At 34.6% G+C, this 21,775-nt stretch overlaps 1 non-coding gene and 1 pseudogene across 1 annotated transcript; both read right to left on the bottom strand.

Moving 5' to 3' along the window:
- Positions 1-571: 571 nt before the first annotated feature.
- LOC126055485 (U2 spliceosomal RNA) lies at positions 572-764 on the bottom strand. Its single transcript, XR_007511472.2, has one exon. It is a non-coding gene; the product is annotated as a U2 spliceosomal RNA (small nuclear RNA).
- A 2,014-nt stretch (positions 765-2,778) lies between these two features.
- Positions 2,779-15,019, bottom strand: LOC110372156 (uncharacterized; annotated as a pseudogene).
- Between the last annotated feature and the right edge of the window lie 6,756 nt (positions 15,020-21,775).

Below are 21,775 nucleotides of genomic sequence, written 5' to 3' on the forward strand. Positions count from 1 at the left end.
TATAGCCATCTTAATTCTTTGTGTTTAAATTCATAGAATAATTTTAGTATTTATTATATTATGTAGGTTTATCTGAATAGTTTCTACAGAAGAGTTTTCTTTGATCGGCTTTTGCTTTTAATTCCGAGTAGTAATTCTATCTACTTAATAATAATTCACTATGGGACATTTTTTTAGGGCTTAAAAATATTTCTCAGATAGGAGTTATCTGGCGATTGAAAAATCAGCCCTTAAAGTTGTGTTTATTATAACACTAGCCGTTTTCCCGAGGTTTCACCCGGCCGCGTCCCGGGGGAACTACTGCCAGTACCGGGATAAAATATAGCCTATGTTACTCGTGAATAATGTAGCTTTCGAATGGTGAAAGAATTTTTTAAAACGGTCCAATAGTTTTTGAGCCTATTCATTACAACCAAACAAACAAAGTTGTCCTCTTTATAATGTTAGTGTAGATTAAAATATAACATAACTACTCATGCTATTTCCTACGAGTGAATTCTCATTCTGACATTTACAATGAATTCTTTTCACATCATTGCTCCTAATTAAGATTATGCCGAATTTTCATGTTAATATGTGGGCCGATCCCGGCGGCACTGCAATGCCGGGCCGACCCGTGACAGGAGTGGAGCGAGCCCCGAACATCCCGTCAGTTTACAAAAATCAGTTTAATATGCTGGTCCCTCAGTGAGGGAACTTTCAGATATTAAGCTGAAAAGAACAGATACTACACTTTGATCTTAGCCAAAAGGCCGAGAAGCGATACCGAACGAAAGTTACCGGGGAGGGTCATTCAATCGCGGAGAATCTTAACACCGCGATTCAGAAATGAGCCGTAAATGATCAGCGCCATCTATCGGTTTAGCAAGGAATTGTTGTCGATGGCAAATGTCAATGTGAAAAGCTTTTAATTTAGGGGTGTTTAAGTAAAAAGTATGTATTAAACTTTGATTATATATATGTCGTATTAAAATATTTTTCGGTAAATAGCAAATGTCATTAGACCAGTAGGGACAGAACGAATTTTGGTTAGCATTAATATTTTATAATTTTATATATAATTTCTAATTAAAAGTAAATAGTCATCTTTTTCCAGTCTAACCGGATTAAAACCGAATAAAAAGTAAATAAATATGTATAAAAGTAATGGATTCTATTTAATTTTCTACGTTATAATAATTATCTAATTTACGTTACAATGAGTAAATGCAAATCAGGGCTGGGAAATAGGTAGATAAAGTAGGTAATAAATGAAAATGCATATTTTCTTATATTTGTAGTTTTAATATAATCCGTTATATTGAATACAACTTCAACAACAGTGACTACTTTATCTAACACAGATAAATTATTATAGATATTATATCAGCGTTTTCAACATTTTACGTGATTTTTAAAGTTTCGATAATATTGTTTTTTTTTTTAATATTATTAATAGTAACTACAGATAATAGAAGTGTAAATTCACTACAAACGATAAAATATACATATAGTTTTTAAATACTGTTAAAATAGTAAAGTTATCAAAGTTAGTATAAAATGTTTTCCGATAAAATGTATAGAATTTAGTATTTTTTGTAAGTATAAAATATATTGATTTTAAACAATAAAATACATTTTACGTAAGTATATGTATATATATTTTTAAAACATTTTGAATGTGAATGTATAAGAAACATACAAGTAACCAAGACGTATTTTCTTTTCTTTTTTTAATCGAGAGAAGAATGTAACTCTATCTAGGCCCTAAAAAGTTCGGAACTATACACCAGGGGTTTTTTTTTATTCAACTTCATTCACAGTAATTTTTTCAAACAATTCAGCACACGAATATACTCACTACGATAACAAATATTGTACGTTTACTTTTAAGTGTTTACACAGTTTAATACTTATTAAAAAAAAAATCTTTATTATGTACTTAATACAAAAAACATAATATTTAAAAATTGTGCTTAATTTGCGCTATGGTTTAATATACAATACTCTTTAATAACCTAAGTATTTATTGAGTTTATTGGCCATAACACCTACCACAAATAAAACATTTCTTTAGTAAAAACAAATAAAAGGAATTTAATTAACATGTTTTATAAGCTAACCAAATATGAAAGAACACCATTATCTTTTTATTTTAAAGTGTATTAATTATTTATTAAAATAGGATGTTCACTTATGCTTTGAAAGTGTGATAAATGTAGCATTTTATCCTAAAAGTGAATAGACTTTTAGGAAGATCCCAAAAGCACGCTAACATTAAAAAAAATTATGTGTTCTACTTTTCTGTTAAACATCAAAAGTATGTAATTATTGTCTCAACAATATCTTACAACTGGCAATCTAATTAGTTAAGTATACTCCATTCCATGTCATTAAATAAATCGCATACAGTTATTACTAATTAAAATTATTTTTATGGACAATAAAATGTATCGTTAAAACAATTAATCAGTTTTGCAGTTTTTTATGTCGCTAATTATAAAACAATAGATAAATGATCAATTTTGTCTTGCGTAAATTTACGCTCCGGGTTAATCCTGGACTTTTGAAAAGACGAACGTGGGGACGAAACCGACACGGTAAAGCCCTTTTGAGAAAACTTTAATGAAACTATAATACTATGGCACCTGATGACGACAATTTAGTAATAAGTACATGTAAAAAGGACAGGTGGGGAACGCCAGCTAACTTACCGGGCCCTTTGAAACTAATCACGAAACATGCAACAAGGGGACAACAGAGTCATGAGCGGCTGAAGGTTGAAAATAATCATTATTATCTATCGCCCGGATCAACAAAACAACATTTTTGTATCGCATATAATCATCGGCACGATTCTTGAGCGCTGACCTTCACCTGCGGAGAAGTAATTTATTGGGTCAGTTTTGTGGTATGAAGTGAGGCGCGGGGGCGGGCTAAAGCGGTGATTGGCCCGCAACGCATCGCGTCATAGCCGTCACTCGGGATTGGTTATTTGCTAATAAATCAAGATTCGTGCCGATGATTCTAAAAACTCTTATTTTGAACGTATTTCAAAATAAAGTACTGTTTGACCAGATGTTCAGGGTATTTTCCGCACCATGATGGCGAGGGCGTTATGAGGAGGTGGTACGTCGAAGACAGGAGTTCCCGAGGCGTCTCTGTAGTCGGCATAGCGGACTGTGCGGATGATCTCCATGCCTAGAGAACTGCAGATGCGTTGGGAGTAGGCTCCGGTCGCGTCGGCTTTGAATAGCTGGAAACAAGTTGATTTAAGTTATGTTTACGTTTGTAAATTTATTCCTCAGTTAGTTGTTTCTAGGGGTTAGTAACTATCCCAAAAGATTTAGTTGCCTTACGTTACGTTCAGAAATTCAGTCAATCGACTCGGCTCGGTGGTCGGCGTCAAAACTTTGGAGACCTTTAAATCTATTTTAATGATGTGTAATAATGTTTTTCTTGATTGTCTTTTGAATATTTAATTCTGATGATTAAAGTTGAATTAACGTTAATTAGGTCAATAATTTCTATTCATTTTATTTTTTTTAATGAATCGATGCTCGGTATATTTCGATAGGGCCCTCTTGTTGACATTACCGAAAGTTGCGTGCATTACGCGAGTAAAACATCAATATAGGTTAGTGGGACAACGCAGAGGGGATCCAAATAAAGCTGTCTACCCTAAATAATGAATATTAATTTACTACTACAAATGGATCGATACTAAGTAAACTAAACACAAATGCATATAAGGAACTACCATTTTCTATAGATATTCTTTCACTTTTAATAGGCTACACTGTCCTTTTACAATCGCTTTTCAAACGCAGAGGGGATCCAAATAAAGCTGTCTACCCTAAATAATGAATATTAATTTACTACTACAAATGGATCGATACTAAGTAAACTAAACACAAATGCATATAAGGAACTACCATTTTCTATAGATATTCTTTCACTTTTAATAGGCTACACTGTCCTTTTACAATCGCTTTTCAAACGCAGAGGGGATCCAAATAAAGCTGTCTACCCTAAATAATGAATATTAATTTACTACTACAAATGGATCGATACTAAGTAAACTAAACACAAATGCATATAAGGAACTACCATTTTCTATAGATATTCTTTCACTTTTAATAGGCTACACTGTCCTTTTACAATCTATGAGTTTTTAATGTAGGAATTATTTAGTTCAACCAACCAAGTTGGTTGGTATCCAGATATTATTCTTTGAGTGTCGGACTTCGCGACTGTTTCTAAATCCAACATTACAAACGAATATATTTATTCGTTTCAGGGTAAGTGTAGAAATTGTATGAGTTTATATATACCTTGAATCCATTTTCCTTGGCGATGTCTATGCTCCTGGACATCAGCTCCTTGGCGAGGCCGCGTCCCCTGGCCTGCTGGTCCACCGATATTATCCTGCATTCTAGAATTTTGTCTACCTGAAATAGTAGTTAATATTTTAATTACTTACCTACTTCAAGGTTAATATATAGGTACTTAGTATCTTGATCGGGTAATATTCGCATCCATTTCAAAATAAAGCGTGTAAGGTGTAAGGCTCAAGTTCAGCTATAACATAAACACCAGTTTTCGCAAAACTGTTCAAAAACGATTTTTACTTACAAGTTTTAAAGTAGTTTTAAGTCGATGTATTTGGGCTGGGTTTAGGTACGCAACAAACTTACTAAAACTCCACGTACGGCTATAAACTCACTTGGAAAGTGTTAAACAGGTCGAGTTCCTGGCTGACGGAGTACAGGATAGTGAAGATCTTGTTGTACTTCTCGTCTGACGACTGCTGGATCTTCTCGATCGACTGCTCGATGTCGCCGGGTCATAAGATGCCGTTCAGACCCACTCCCAGCACCTGGAAACAGTTGCATTGGTAATTTTAATCGGCTGATCTTTATGGTCATTTGTATATTTGTATTGCCTCTTTAAATAAACTGGCGACAAAATAATATTTAATCTGTTCGCGTAGAAACCAGTTTCCGTACCTAAGAGTTAGGAAATGTTCAAAAAATCTCTAACAATGTGAATAAAGCTGAAAAGAATGTTCTTACCCACCAAAAGCCTTTTATTTTTCCTCTGAAGCCCCTTGAGTGCCAATACTAAAAGTTTTTTTTCGAAAACTTCTATAGCCGAAGGGTCTATCCTATCTACTTACCTAGGCTCCCTCCATGTCGTTCCTACTAACTAACCATCATACTTGGAGATCCTGACCACCTACCGTATCTCCCTCAACAGCGGCGACCGACAGCCCATCAGCGATAGTGACCGCGCAGAGTCTCTCCAACGCCGCATGAGGTTCACCTCGCTGGCAGAGAGACACCGCCTTGTTCAGAGGCTCGTCAGCGAAGAAGTTGTTCCTCAGGTGAAGAATGACAGCCTCGCTCATATCAGGGGTTATCGTTACGAAGCGCGCCATCTGGAATTGGCAGACAGAAGTTTAATAACTTATTTATCTCATTTATAGGAACGTATAGGATGCCAAATGGCTCGTATTGCTCATATTTCATGCTTTGAAATAACAAAACAACTTCAGATGTTTCTTCAGCAAAAGTTCTGAAAAAAATTGGCAAAAACTAAAATGGGAGTTCTAATTTATAACAGTTTTCTTGTGACAACACTAGTTTTGTGGTAATAAATGAATGATAGATTAGATAGCACAATAGAACAAAAATGCACTTCTAAGAAATATAACTTATACGAAGCTAGGGCACAGTAAGTGCTCGACCTAGGCCAGTATAATTGGTGATATTTCGTGGAACTTGAGAACGGGCGATGGCTGTAAATAATGCATGAAGGTGGAATACACCTAACTGTATGTGCCAAGTTGTGTGCCTTCAATCGACCGAATGTAATTCATTCTATTAATTTTACACAAAAGGGTCAACTTTTTAAATATTTTTTCTTATATGTTATATAATACCTGATTAACTTATTTGAAAATAGAATTCTTGTGGGATCTATAGAATCCGTAGACGACTGTAGATCTGAGGATTTCTGTGTGTGTTACTCATCTCAGCATACGTGATACAACTCAACTGAGTCTAGATATAACTACCTAAGGTTTGATGGAAGCCTCCTGCCTTTAGTAGAGCCCGAATAACAAAAACCCAATGTAATTTTGCCTTTTGAGATCCAAAGGCATTTATTTTATCAAACCGTGTCAAATATAAATACACTACAAGACTATTGAAAATCTTAATGAAGAATCAAGATAAAAGCTTTCAACTTGTATAACTATTTCTAGAATCGCCTTCGTAGATCCAGAGATAAATAAGTCTCAGATAGAATTAGTAAAATTAATTATAATATTCATTAATCAAACAGATCCACTCGATAAAGCTTATTCATAGTATTTTGAAACTTTCCTTTTCATCTCAGTTTTCCATTATACCTAAGTTTTAGTGGAAAAACATAGCGTATAAAGTGAAATTTTCAATAAATTCAGTGGGAGGGTGTGTCTGATGGGGGCGTCTCGATCGGCCGAGCACGAGCGCTCCCGAGCGCAGTCGATCGTTTCCTACTAATTATTTTTGCCAGGCTATCTCTTTAGTTGTTCCAACTACATTTTAGCTGAGGTTTCGAAACAGTCGTTTTCAATACATGTCGTGATTTCTTTTTTTACAGAGAGATACAGGTCACATTATGTGAAAATTCTAATAATTAGAGCAGCCAATAGCGTTTTATATTTTGACATTGCAATAATTTAGTGATCACGATCTATATTATTCGTAGCCTATAGAAAATATAATATTCGCTGTGAGCTATAAATATGGCGTGTTATCTATTCATAAGAGAAGTGAAGTTGAAGTTTCCCCTTTTAGGTATTAAAGCAAAAATTAAAAAGACGAAAATTAAGAGGTGTATTTACTTTTGGGACCACATGGCATGACGTTTTTAAAGAAGCCTATGATTCTACACCAAAATCTATTACATATATGATAAATACTCCACCAATATAAGAATTTTATACCATTATTCTGTACCGTACCTAGCAGCTAAAAGTATTTGGTAGTCAATAAGGCCGGGTCGGTGCGCTCCAACCGAGCGAACCAAATCAAATGAATAATGTAACATTCTTGGGTAACTTACGTTTTTTGTGCTTTTACATATGTGTTACTGAGTTAAGTATATATTCTATTGTAGTTAGGATAAATTCTTATGATATTTCAATTGAATTCTGAGATAAAACTGTGACTAAGTGTTGTGAAAGTCGCCGGAAGATGCTGGATGCAAGTCGCCTCCAACAGGTATCTGTGGAGATATAAGGGGGAGGCCTATGTTCAGCGGTGAACGTCCTATGGCTGAGATGATGATGATGATGAAGTGTTGTGACTACCACGCAAGTTGATCGTTATTGCTTGTAAAAGACTTGGACTTTTTTTATTGGGCAGATAAGTAAAAAAAAAAAAACAATATTAACAGTAGACTTGGAAAATGGACACACCGGGATAAAAAGTAGCCTTTAGCCTTCCTTTTTTTTTAACGACGTTAAAAATCATCAAATGACCCCTCCCGCTGTGGGTTAGCAGCGGTAAGGGAGTCCTTTAGCCTTCCTCAATAAATAAGCTGCTATAACAAATGAAACCATTTTTCAAAAAGGATAACTTGGTCTTCAGATTAGACCAAACTCTCCAGCTTCATAACATTAGGTGCTACAGATTAAATACGTTTGTAGATAATACAAACATTTCATCCACATGACACCTCTTGTGATGAACGTTAACGAACCATGACAATATTAACTCGGCTATGTCATCACAATTGATGACGTGGCTGTATATATGTAGTTATCTTCAAGCTTCATTACCCCGTGGACCATGGAGGTAGTTTATAGGAATAGATATCATTTTACTACTGACATGATTAACACTCTGACAAGATTTGTTTGTACCTTCTTGGTAGCGGAATTAAAATATAAAAATAATGCAATTGTTTGCATAGAAAACTGTTAGATCTCAAGTCAATTTTTAGGGTTCCTTACCCAAAGGGTAAAACGGGACCCTATTGTTTTCGCTCCTCTGCCCGTCCGTCTATCACCAGGCTGTATCTCATGAATCGTGATAGTTAGAGAGCTGAAATTTTCCCAGATGATGTATTTTTGTTGCCTCTATAACAAAAAATACTGAAAACTAGAATAAATTATTTTTTGTCCGTTTTATAAATACGGAACCCTTCGTGCGCGAGTTCGACTCGTACTTGACCGGTTTTTTGTTTTATTTTTAGTTTTCTTTGTATTCATATACGTCTTTAATTCATTAAAAACTGCCTTTAAAGACCACAACTAACACTTGGAATTTCTTTGACCATTTCACTGGTGTTTTATAAGAATCGATTAAATAATATTCTTACCATTAACACAGTTAACAGACTTTTTGTGATATGCCAACATTCATCTTCTCACTTACTACAGCATGAGACAAGAAAATAATACAATAATAATTAATAATTTCTCCCTGTCTTTCGCATGACTACGACAACGCTACGACGCTACGGGCTACGCGCTACGAGCGTGCTACGTAACTGTGTTTGTGTTGCTATTGTTTTGTTGTAGGCGTATTGAGGTCATATAAAGTTATTGTGTCTATGTGTGTGTGTCTAGTTGTTAGATAGAACTATTGTTTGATTGCCTATAGAAAGGCAGTATAACAATGGTGAATAAATGATGTCATATTTTTAGCAACAGAAATAATTTTTACTTTTAACCGGACCTTTTTACTGTACTCGCGAACTCCATACATTTTTCGAGACATGTGTACAAAACAATAGAACTTGTTTCTGCTAAACATCATTATTATTTATTTATCTGTCAAGAATATTATTACTTGCACGTAAGTATTGTATAAAAAAAAGAAAATACAGAGGCACTATTACACTCACAATTTCACCTCATTTACCAATAAAAAAACATAATTATTATGTCATTGTAACAAATGGTACTCATTTGTTATCGTAATCGGCCATCATGAAATCTTAATTCCAAATTCAAATCAACCAACATTTTTTTTTAATCCTAGCTCCATAGAGGTCCTACTTAAATAAAAAAACTTTTAAGTCAAACGGTTTTATCTTATGTGCACTGAAAACTAGAAAATAAAAAAATAGTTACTTACCTGTCAACCTACGTAGGTGGTCTTGGTCATATTAGACTAAAATAAAAACGTGGGGCCCATTAACTTTTGCTGTAGTACTTTCTTCTAGAGGTATAATAGGTGTGGATTGCATCGACTTACTATAATCGTAACTGGAGATTTTGACAATCAATAATATAATCAGCCGTAGCGGCTTCACCAGCGAACGCCGAGCTCATGATCTACCAAAGTATAAAGATATGCTTTGCCATAGGTAGGATTTCAGAGGGGCCCCACGTTTTTATTTTAGTCTAATATGACCAAGACCACCTACGTAGGTTGACAGGTAAGTAACTATTTTTTTATTTTCTAGTTTTCAGTGCACATAAGATAAAACCGTTTGACTTAAAAGTTTTTTTACCGATTTTTTATTTTCTAGTTTTTAGTATTTAATGAAAACCTACCGAATATTCCTCATTCTAATTCATTTAGTGCATCATTATTACACTGTCTCTTACCTGATAATTTTTTACAATCTAATTTAAAAAAAGACAAATTTTTTACGACGCCAAAAATCATCAAGTGACCCCTCCCTGGGTCAGCAGCGGTTAGGGAGTGCCAGACTCTAACTGACTAAAAAAAATAGTTATGTTTCGTCGTAGGCCTTTTATGTACCAGGGCCACGGTAACTCTTTCAAACAATCCCGCAACTCAGGCAGGCCTTGGCCCTGTTGGGCCCCGCTGGGGTTGCTGACAGTATTCTACTTGTGTAGCCCTTTCATTTGATACCCATATTGAGGGGGTTGTGGAAAAATATTATGTAATCCGCCATTTTGTGCCGGCGGCCATATTAGATTTACAATGTTATTGATATTACTATATTGTATTGTCATCGGAATAAAAGGTGTATACAAAATTACAGATTAATCGGTTGACAGGAAGAGGGTGAAATTTGAATGACTAAATTTGACCCAAGAATAAATAATAAAACAAACGGGGTGAGCTAAATAAAACCGTTTGAAAATTGTTATCAGCCATTTGGTAGCGGCGGCCATCTTAGATTTCAATTTTGCATAGTAAATTGTATTCTACTTGTTGAGACCTTTCATTTGATACCCATGTTGATGGGATTGATAAAACCTACGTTATCCGCCATTTTGTAGAGGCCGCCATCTTGGATTAGAATTTTATATAGTACATTGTATTCTACTGGTTGAGCACTTTCATTTGATACCCATATTGATGGGATTGATAAAACCTACGTTATCCGCCATTTTGTACCGGCGGCCATCTTGGATTTGCAATGTTATTGATATTACTATATTGTATTGTCATCGGAAATAAAAGTGTGTACCAAATTTCAGATCAATCTGACAACAGGAAGGCACTGAAATTTCAATTCCTAAATTTGACCCAAGAATGAATAAATAATAAAACAAACGGGGTGAGCTAAATAAAACCGTTTAATAAAAAACAAACGGGGTGAGCTAAATAAAACCGTTTAAAAAGCTTGGTAACCTTCAAAAAGGTTGCGTTTCTCGGTACATCAAGGCTTAAGGCTTTGTCGAAAGGGAGGAGGATTCGAAGGGAATGCCGCTCATTCCCTCAGGCCCTCACGAGACATTATTGCTAGCCATTAGCAGGGAATTTTTGACAAGGACGGATATTAATCCTTGTTTAAAACAGGCTTTGTTTTTCGAGACTTTTTGGAATGGTTCGTCATTAGTCGTTAGAATAATGGGATCTTTTATGAAATTATGTTGCTTGCTCTTAGACACAAAAAGTAAAATAAAAATTCTACAAAGTTTTTTAGGATGTAAGTATGTATGCATATGTAATCTACATTTTAACGTTAAAACTACCAGATGGGCTTTGATGAAACTTGATAGTAATATTATATAGCGATAGTACCTAATATGCCGGCTACTTTTTATCCATGTTCAGGTAGTAGTTCAGCAGGCAAAACCACGGAAGAAGGAATAGTGATAAAAAATAATTTATTACATTTCGAAGTAAACGCAGACGGAAACACATTAACAAAGAAATAACATTAAAGAAATACTTCAATTTATACAAACCAATCACTTTAATGAAATGCTTATTTAAAAAAACTGTTAAAGCAAACTGAACTCTAAGACAAAGGACATAAAGTTCAAAGTTAAAGTAATACTAAATGTTAGGAAACTTATTCTGAAGAGAATCCTATTATCGATTGGCGGTACTTTGAATGTCGGGGACAAATTGATTGGGTAATATCATGGTCTATATTGCTTCGGCTGCCATTTTACATTTTAAGGAGAAAGCTGGGAAAACCAATAAACTACCTATTTTATTTTACACATTTATTCCATCATCACTTCGGGAACCCTATACATATTACTATCGGCCTAGCCATTTCCTAACTATGTTGTGATATTTCAGCTACTTATCAAACCGGAGGAAACTGTACATAAAGAGAAAATTGGGACATAGACGGTCAGGTTGTCCACCACGGATCGACCAAGCCAAACTTTGATTACCCTTAAATTATCGGCCACTGTGGTAGTTATATTACATAGTGTAGCAATAGGTAGGTAATCTAAATTAATTTACAAGAATTACCAAGCAAGCTTTGTCATCCGTCACTCAGACACTACCATATAACCAGAGGCCTTTGCCCAGAAGGTATGACAATAGGCTGCCCTTACGAATATTCGAAGAATCTTAAGCACGCCACACAAGCGACTTTGAACCGTATTTCGACGTCACTAAGTGCTAATCTTGAATAACTAAGTGTACGTACTGTATGTACCTATGAATGTCAGTCCTCAGAGAGGCTTTGAGCTCAAAATATGACGGTTGAGCGCTTCGTTAATTAAATGTTGAGAGAGAACGGCCAATTAAGCTTTGTACGTTTAATTTTTGATTTACTGAAATAGAGACTAAAAGTCGCTTGTGTGGTGATTGCGAAAATTAGAATTTTAAATCAGGTTACATTTTAATTTATGGCTTGTTAATAATAGAAGCTAAGAATTACACTAACTTTGATAAAATTAAGTTTTTTTATCACATAATCTTGATGTAGTTTTAGAGCTTAATTTTATTTACTAACTTTATGAAAACTGCTTCAGTATTTTAATTAAGTTTCTTCTCTGGATTTTATGGTTTTAACACAAGAATGCTTTTTAGAATCTGATTACATTTTACACAAAGATATCCCGTGATACCACGCTTTAGATTGTGTTAATAAATAAAAATCTCTTGTACTCTAAAACTTCGTCCTTCTAGCTTTAACTCTCAACAATTTCTCACCCCATTCTCTTTAAAATTGATTGATCTGTCCGTGAAACTTTCCGCCGGCCGGACATATTGTCTACTAACAAAGGAGGCGGTTAATAAATGGGGCGCGCCACTCGAACCTCCTTTCATACGATGCACATGTCCTTTTAAAAACTTTCACTGACAGTATAGGAAGGACTGAAATACTCGGCATAGTGGGCATTCTTGTTATCTTACTTAATATTATAAGCGATCTTATAAAGGTCGCCGGAGACCCTGAATGCAGGTCGCCTCCAACAGGTATCTGTGGAGATCTAAGGGGGAGGCCTATGATCAGCAGTGGACGTCCTATGGCTGAGATGATGATGATGATGATTATAAGCGCGAAGATGTATGTTCGTTTCTCTGTCTGATTCGAATACTAATTTTGATGATACTTGGCAGTAATATAGTTTTTTATCAGAATAACATTTAGACTTCTTTTTATCTATGTTGGGGAAGGAGTTGTCTGCTATTCCTAAAATACCTACGAACAATGTAAGTTATTTATTTGATTACAGAAATTTTATAGGCCGTTTAAACCAAGATATCTATAGAATATTTAAAAAATGCTGTCAATATTTTGCTCCATCTTAGAGCTTAACTAGCAAGATTCACATAGTAGAGTGTTCTCAACGAATCGGCTAAGCTGTGTTGCATGCATAATGAAGCAACATTAAATAGAGGTGACCCTATCATACTTTGCAGACCATTGCAATATGGGTAGGTACGTGCAATAAGAAAAAATATGTAAAAATAAATAAACAATATGAAGTCGAAAAATTTAGTAACGTCAATGGATATGGAGCTTTCTATGTCTAAAAAATCTTCAATCCTAATTAACAAAAATACCTATTAAAAAATGTTCAATCCTAGGTAACAAAAAGACCTATTAAAAATACTAAAGCCTTGAGTATAGTAAAATATTCGGCAAATGCGTACTTAACATTGAAATAACACAACAAACTGTATGGTAGGTGTAGTTATTATAGACGATATACGACTTACCTCGGTAAAGCGTAGGAAATTGTTATCTGTGAGATCCTACCCTTTACAATACAGCCTTAATATTAAACCTTTTTTATGAGCTCACCTCTACAGATAGTAATCGTACCTTTTAAATATACTCGTATGTTTTATGAAGTTTTATCGTCTGTTACCACTGTTTATAATATTGTACATGAAGTATTTCTATGTTTTATTTGTGTACTTAATGTTGTTATTTAGGTATATTAAATCGATGTCCCGGATAAAACATCTGTAAAATGTTATATTAGGTACCTAGTCTACACTACAATTCGTTTGGCAGTTGAGTATTTACGGTTTTAAAAAGTTAAAGCGAAATTTTAAATAAGAAATAATTCAAGAAAACATAATTAACTAGCATTTTCAAGCGGATTCGCTCACATCTCGTGGGTACGGTATGGACAGTACCATACCGGGATAAAATATAGCCCAGAAACTGAAACTTTCTAATAGTGAAAGAACTTTAAAAATTGGCCTAGTCGTTTTAGAGTTTATGGATTACAAATAATCCATCACAAAAATTTACTATCTACGTGTTGCATATATACTCTTCTACGTCTCAGAGATTTCAACATACATAAACAAAAACAGTATAGATAGGTACCTAGGTAGCTATACTCTCCGGCATAAAGCCGAGGGTCCTAATTGAAAAGGTATTGCCAGCTCGCAAAACCTTCCAATATGATGTCGTTATTGGCGTTGTAAAAGGAGGCTGCCAATATCAATCATTCTTTCACGTTTTTTTATTTTATGTACTCACTTACAATCCTGTTGGAATGTATGTTTTTAGCATAATGGTAAAAAAGTCATTGTTTTTCAAAACAATTATAAACAGAGTATATTTTAATTTTCAATTGTGAATAAAAAGTAATAAAATAGTTATTGGAGAAAATAATAATCTTGCATAATCTATCGATCGTAAAGTCCGATAAGACATCCTTCGTTTCAAATAACATGCTAGTATGCAACTACATATTACTTATGTGTGAAAAAAAAAACAACCACGGCTAATACCTATGAAAATATGGGTACTGCTAATATATATTTTTTTTGTTTTTGCGACTTTAATTTGTATTATTTTAAATAATACAAAAAAAACTACAAGTGTCCTAATTCTGTCGCTGACACAAGGTACGTAAACATAAATAAATTACGTATTAAAACATAAACAAAGACACTTATTAAACTAACAAGTTGATTACATATTACTAAAACGACCAACACCAATACTTTAATTCATAAACCCCATAAAAATCAATTGAAAGTCCCAACATCAGTAATAAAAGGCCAAACTTATAGGCCGAACATCACTGGCCGGGACAATAAAAACTCAAACGAAAAAAAAATCAACAACCAACGACAAAATAAAAAAAAAGAATCCTTAAAATTCAAACATTCAAATTAAGAATATGATCAAGGTATTTTTTGCTAGTACTACATACAGCCTAGTGAAAAATAAAAGTAAGAAAAATAGCAAAGAGGTTGTGTTAGGTGCTTACCGTGCGAAGGCTTCGAGCTCTCGCTGCGCACTGTGGCACTGATAAGGGTCGCGCGCCCTGCCCCACTGAGCGTTGCATAGATTATGCGTGGACCAGCGAGGCCGGATTCTACGAGTAGATATCGACAATTGATTTTAGAGGTATTATGGATGTATTATATGGCTCTTGAAGATTACCCAGACGGTTATCTCAAAGGCTTTCGTTCAAGGCCGGAGTTTGTGTTGTATTCGTTATAAATTAATCCAGTATGACTATTCTACATTATTTCGTTATAATTTTTCTTGTAAACTTACCTAGCTTAAATAAAATGTGAAAAAAAACGTGCGTTGACATAAATTTTCAATAATAAATGTAAGTTCGTTCGTAGTAAACGTAGCGTAGCAAGCCGTCGTAGCAAATGTACCGTAGCAAAAGGTTACCCGATCTTTGAATATCAAAGTCTTTGCGAAAGCGCTACGGGTTTAGTTCAGTAGACGTTTTCCGACTGATTTGTCGCGGGGATGAGAATTTTCATGGGTCAAGGTCGTTGCTAAGATACGGATCGCTTTTCTTTTTAACCCCCGACGCAAAAACGACGGGGTGTTATAAGTTTGACGTGTCTGTGTGTGTGTGTATGTGTGTGTGTGTATGCGTGTGTATGTGGCATCGTAGCTCCCAAACGGATGATCCGATTGTAATGCGGTTTTTTTTGTTTAAAAGGTATGTCAGTCGGGAGTGTTCTTAGCTATGTTTGGTGGAAATCGGTTCAGGTCTTCGAGGTCATCAGCTCGTTTGCTAGATGTGATAGGAATGTTACACGCTCAGTTTACTTGCAAGTATATGTGGGATCTGAAATTTGAAACACTAATGTCTTTTGGAACCACTGAGCTGGTCTGCTGGTAGGGCACGAAGGTAGGAGACGTAACCCTGAACTGCCTTTTAGTAAAGCCATCGAGTTTGGGCTCGTTGAATTTGTCTTGACGAGTTCTCTTCATGTTTCTGATTGACGAGAACCTGATGCTGGAAATGGGATGTGGCGGATGAAACCCTGAAATGCCGGAATGAAACGGATAAACCGATTTATATTTTTGCTGAAAATCTAGAATGTCCAAAGGTTAATCTTTATAGAACTATTTTTATTTATTTACATAGTTATATATTATATACATAGATATTTACAACACAAAAAAAAACTATCCTAGTAGAACAATAAAAAATATATATATATATGTCACCGTAAGATTACAAACATCGTTAGATTACAATCTATCTCGAGAGATTGTAAACTGTCGAATTATTGTAAACCGTAACACCTGATTGCAATTTAACGCATTATTTTTCGCTATATTATAATCTATCGATGAGAAATTGTCAAATTGTCAACTGTCCGAAAGCTCTCCCTGATTGGTCAGTCTTTTTGTAAGATCGAGAGCGATGTAGAGCGGTCAAAACTCCCGGTGTCACAGCTCTTTGACGTGCAAAAATAAGTGACGGTTTAATTTTTTATAAAATCAAAAATTGTACTTAATTTTTAAGACTCAAATTACACACAATTAAAAATTGTATTAAAAATTGAAGTTAGTGACGAAAACGAATCGCTGCAAAACCGACTCCACGTAGTCTTGTCTGCCCTACCCCTAGAGTGCAATTCAAAACCGCGTAGGCGCGGAGGGGCGAGGCGGCCTGCGAGCTGAGGCGCAGGTAGTTTCAGCGCTCGCCGCCGCGGCTGAGGCTGGCCGGCGGAGCCGGCCAGCAAGCCGAAGCTGCGGTGGTGAGCGTGAAAACCATCTGCGACGACAAGCTCGCATGGGACCGCCGGAGCCCCGCAGCGCCGGAGCCGTGACAGAAGTTATGCTTGCTGCATGTTGCATGCTTACTTCCATGCAAGAGTTATTTTTATATAAATTTAATACTTGAAGAATTTTTTAAGAGCATTTATTTTATTTAACTGACACCTCTATTTCATTCCTAACTCTACGGGAACTCCATGGGAACAGAACGGCTGGTCGTGATTGGTCGATCTTACAAAAAGACTGACCAATCAGAGAGAGCTTTCGGACAGTTGACAATTTGACAATTTCTCATCGATAGATTATAATATAGCGAAAAATAATGCGTTAAATTGCAATCAGATGTTACGGTTCACAATAATTCGACAGTTTACAATCTCTCGAGATAGATTGTAATCTAACGATGTTTGTAATCTTACGGTAACATATATACACTATATCTAAAAGGCGTCAACAAATTCATCCCCATCGCTGTCAACTGGGAGCGTACCCAAGAGGCTGGCAGCTTTACCTCGTTGGATGGCCATGCTGATCCTTTGTCCGAGGTAATAGCCAGCCTTTTGGTCACGAGAAGCGTCAACCAGCCGCCTAGACAGCTCTTTAAATAGGGTATGCGCATTCGGACCCCACGACCCGAGGGTTTCAACCCTCTTTATTGTTTCTCAATCTGTGCAATTCTCCCAGAGCCAGTTTGTCATGAGGATTGTTAAACAGCTTCCTTTGACCGAGATCGCATATAGCGACCCCATCTTAAGATAAAATAAATTAAATGAAAGAAGGAAAAATTAAGGAGCTCCTTTAAAAAGCATGAAATAAAATTAAATTATAAATTTAAAAAAACCCCCGACCCAAAAAAAGTACGCTATAATTATGACAAAAGGTTAAAAACGCTAAACCGTATAAAAAGCAAAACATAACTTTTAACACTACGTAAACTAAATTTTGACGTGTCGGGGGACCGCTTTCTACCTTCATAAATACTTACATAAATCAAATGATACCTACCTAATTACGACACGCATTAAAAAAAACACGTATCTAAAGTTATGAATTAGTGCGGTCCCGCGACACGACAAAATTTAGTTTACGTAGTGTTAAAAGTTATGTTTTGCTTTTTATACGGTTTAGCGTTTTTAACCTTTTGTCATAATTATAGCGTACTTTTTTTGGGTCGGGGGTTTTTTTAAATTTATAATTTAATTGTAAATTGGAAGGAGAATCAACAGTCGTGATCAATAGATTGGAATGATGTTATCAATTTATTTGATGAATAGGTAGATATTCTTTGAAGTTTATAATTAAAATGAAGTCTTTTTGAAAATGTATTAACAAAAAGCATTTTGGGCTGGAACTGAATTAGTTTTCAAAGGGAAACTTCAAAATGATCGTTTATCTTTCATTACCTATGTAGTATATTTGCTTGCCAACGTGAATACTGTTAACGAGATGTCGGATTCGGACACCAATCAGACCTGCCATACCTAGAAATGTAGGCACAATTACAGCGCGATGAATGCTTTAGGTAATGTAGGACACAGGCACAGCATGTCATGTAGGTTCCTAATTATTACATACATACCTGCTTATTAATTAAATAAATATACAATTTACCCTATAAAATAACTTGAAGTATCAACTTATACTAACGGATGTTGTTTTAATGTAGTTTTGTTTATATCTACCTACTACAAACTACAGTTACGTAAGAATCTACTACGCTTACTACGTCGTAGCGCGTGCCCTCTACGATGTCATAGCGCGTAGCAAAAAACACTAAATTATTCAAAAGAATGTATGTTCATTTTTTGTACTGAACATACTATAATCAAGCGGCCAAAACTAATTTATTCAAAAGCATGAGTGTACATTTTTTGTACTAATATGAACATTCAAAGTACTTACTATTTAATGAATAAAACACTGCTTTTCAACCATCCCTTACCAAACTTAAATTAAATTAGATATCCTGAATAATAATATTACCTACTAGGTGCCATTAAAATGTTCATAAGAACACGACAAACATTTTGTTGCCACGAGAACCTCTGCAACTCAGTAAAATAAAAAACAACCGAATTGAGAACTTCCTCCTTTTGAGAAGTCAGTTGAAAATGCAGGCCACACCATAACAAAGCGACTTTCTAAAAAAATATTTAACTAGAGGGTAGTAAGCCTCCTATCTCGTGATTGGGTCACGTAGAGATGACGTGTATCGGTTCAAATGCGCTCCACTGCAAGTACTCTACTTACAGCGAACAAAGATGGGGAACATTATGCTCATTTTGTGATCATTTTATATGCATAAGTCTTATTTTCGTTTATGGTAGATGGTAAATTGCAATTCTACATGATCTTCGCATGCTGTTATTGTATGTATCAATACATACAAACTGTAATACCATACTATTAAAAAGATTAACCATGGAGTTTCTTGCCCGTTCTTCTCCATAAGAAGCTACTTTTGGAATGGGCAACACTAGAATCAAACTTAATTATATTTTTGAGGTTCATAAGTGCTTGTAGAGGCCTAAATGAAATAAATTATTTGACATTTTTTTTAAATAAGAGCTTCGTTTTGAATATTTGATTGACAGCGCTTTTACACAAGCGATTTTTTGCGACATCACTCTTTACGAGCGTTGTGAAGGAAACAATTGATAACTACCGGGGCAAAAGATGACGTTTAAAACCGAGCGACAGATTTTTTCCAACTCGGACTGTGTCGCTTAGGAAATCCGAACGTAAGAAATCGCTTTTAACCTGCAAAATCATTCACATGTGAATTATTTCGCGAACACGCTACGCTAACTCTTTATATGTAAGAATTTTTACACCTGTGTCTGCTAGTAAGTAGTGCTGACTGAAACCCTGTTCCCATTTTAATCAATTTCAGATGTTATTGTGTAAAAATAATAGTAAATTCATTATTAATTAAATAAAGGTTCTTGCTTAGTCGAAATCAGGAGAAAAGTTGAATAAGAGACAAAAACATCAATTAAATAACTATATTTGTCATTAAAATATACGTGAATTTAAGGCATTTCTCTACGATTTAAATTATTTAAACAAAAACTTATGTATAAACTAATTATATTATTACATTACCATATATTATTTCGAATTTAAATATCACATAAAATCAGAACAATTTTACTACTATTTTTAGAATCGTAAAATATTTGTTTAGAACGTAAAATTAGAATTCTATTGGCTTAGAACTGCTAAGGTACAGCCTATAACAATAATTTGCACTATTTAACTAAATGCATAAAACATATTTTTTACATTAAACGTAAAAATATTTAAATAGTGTCATATTATACGTCGTAGGTTATAAAACTATTTCTGAGTAATAAAAACTAACAGCCAGTTTCTTCACCAAAAGTAAAAGCCAAAGTAATATGTCATAAAGTAAAAGTAACAAATTCTTTTTTTTCAAGGCTAAAGTAACAAAACTAATAGATAAAATCGTGAAAAACGAATTTGACCGTTACTTTTATTTTACGACATTACTTTGGCTTTTACGTTTGATGAAGAAACTGACTGTAAATGTTAATAAATATATCTATGAGTAGGACTTGTCACAGGCAAGTTTTAAGATAATAAGTATATTATCTTGCAGGTAAACTTTAAAGGCACAAGCGACAATAGTTTCTCACTAAAATAATTTTGAAAAAGAATTACTACTGGCAAACCAGTTTTCAGCTAAAGAAAACCACATCCAAATCGGTTCATCCATTTGAGAGTTGCGTTGCCAGTAAATAAATGAGTATGTACGTGCAATATTTTTATGAATATTAATTTAATTTTTGATTAATACGAAAATATCAGATCGTGATTTCTTTATTCATTAATTTAAATAAGTATTCTGTGTAGGTGACGCAGTAAAGGCAATCTAAGTAACTAAACTAATAATATACACTCTTTTGCAAAAAAAACGGGCACCTATGCGAAATCTTGGTTTTATGAACTTTAGATATGTTTCAAAGGGTTTTAATGATTGGAATGTGTTGCTAGCATCAAAAGGGGTAGCCAAGCATGCGTAAGAGTGTATTCTAAATTTGAATTTCGGAGAATTGCTATGATAGAGGTAAAACCTTGTTCTAGACTAATTTTTAGCAGAAAGTTTGTTGGTGTTTTGAAAAGTTTTTGATATGATTTTCAGAAAACTGATAATGCAGTTTTAATAAGTGATTGTTATACCCTTCTGTTACATCAAAACATTTTTGAAAAACTATGCATATTTGATAAAATTTTCGCCTATACCAAATGGTCCATACTGATGATTGATGGCAATGTTACGAGTTTCGATATTTTTGAGTAAACCGTTTTACTGTTTTGATATTGTACTCGAGTGTTTAAAATATCCCTTCCTTATAACTAAACATGATTTAGAAGTGTATCAGTACTTTGGACTGCGGAAAATCCAATTTTAAGTTTGGAGTACCGATCACAACACGTCTCCTTTTACACTTTGACATTTAAAAAATACCAAATTTGGTCATAAATGCAAAAATAACAATATGAAAAATAATGAGAAGGGTTAAAGCTATTCAAAAAGTTAAATTATTGCCACGTAGAAGCTCTCGATAACGCCATTGGTGTCGATTCACTAAACGATCATTTGGCTGAAAGGGAGTCATACATTCAAAATTATTGGTCATACGTATGTTTCTTCAGAAATTATCAGGTAGTACAACATTGTTATGATTTAATCTGTACAGTGCTGTAAATACCAGAAAACCTCAGTGCAGACAGGTTTATTGAATAAAATGTAGGTGGAATGAAAACCCGCTATTTGAACGCTGAGTCTCATAGAAGTTCAGAGGTCTACGGAGTTTCCCAAGAGTCGACCTTGGATAAAAATTAGTGATTATGAAACCTAAAAGTCTTGTGTTCATAGTCTATGCGATATTTTCTGTATTTTGCATTCTGTAAAGATTTTTTCAAAATGTCAAAGTCTGATAGGAGTCGAGTTGTGATCGGTACTCCCAACTTAAAATTTGTTTTGTCGCAGCCCAAAGTACTGATACAGATCTAAATCATTTTTATTTATAAAAAAAGGATATTTTGAAACACTCGAGTACAATATCAAAACAGTAAAACGGTTGCC

The sequence above is a fragment of the Helicoverpa armigera genome, chromosome 16, assembly GCF_030705265.1.
Source record: "Helicoverpa armigera isolate CAAS_96S chromosome 16, ASM3070526v1, whole genome shotgun sequence".
Classification (NCBI taxonomy): Eukaryota; Metazoa; Arthropoda; class Insecta; order Lepidoptera; family Noctuidae; genus Helicoverpa; species Helicoverpa armigera.